Genomic DNA, 604 nt, shown 5'->3' with positions numbered 1-604 from the left:
ACGGCATGGGCCGTCGGCATAGATGTACGGCTCCGTCGGGAAAGCATCTATGCCGACGGCTTTTCTATGCCGACGGCCTCCCTGGCTATGCCGACGTATATGTTGCCGACGGCCCTATGCCGACGAGGGCCGTCGGCATAGGTCTGTCCTGACGGGACTCAGGGCTATGCCGACGGCCCGTCGGCATAGGGGGCGATTCTGGTAGTGTATTCCAATGAATTTTATAGTTTGTAGCTCTAACAGGAGGTGAAAGATTCGATGCCTGTCTACTGGAGCCAGTCTGATCTTTTCGATGACAGTCGGATAGCCTTCGTACACATACCCGGCCCTAAGAACCAGCGCCCTTAAACTGCAGTAGGTGTGTGCCTTGAATAGATTCGAAGTGTCTGACACCAAATCTTGTCGTCACGTAGACACATCGAGAAACTCTAACTGCCCCATCCCAAAGAGCCAACATTAATCTACGCTGGAGTTCCGTCGAATTTGGACGGACGGATAAACTCAAGAAGGATCAGAGCCCCGAAGACTGACTCGAGAATGAAGTGCCACCATCCATCCGAGCGCTGCCCTGCGAAGACTAAAACCCTAGCCTATCTAATAGCCC

This window comes from Triticum aestivum, chromosome 5A (assembly GCF_018294505.1).
Source record: "Triticum aestivum cultivar Chinese Spring chromosome 5A, IWGSC CS RefSeq v2.1, whole genome shotgun sequence".
Taxonomy (NCBI): domain Eukaryota; kingdom Viridiplantae; phylum Streptophyta; class Magnoliopsida; order Poales; family Poaceae; genus Triticum; species Triticum aestivum.
This window is presented reverse-complemented; position numbering follows the sequence as displayed.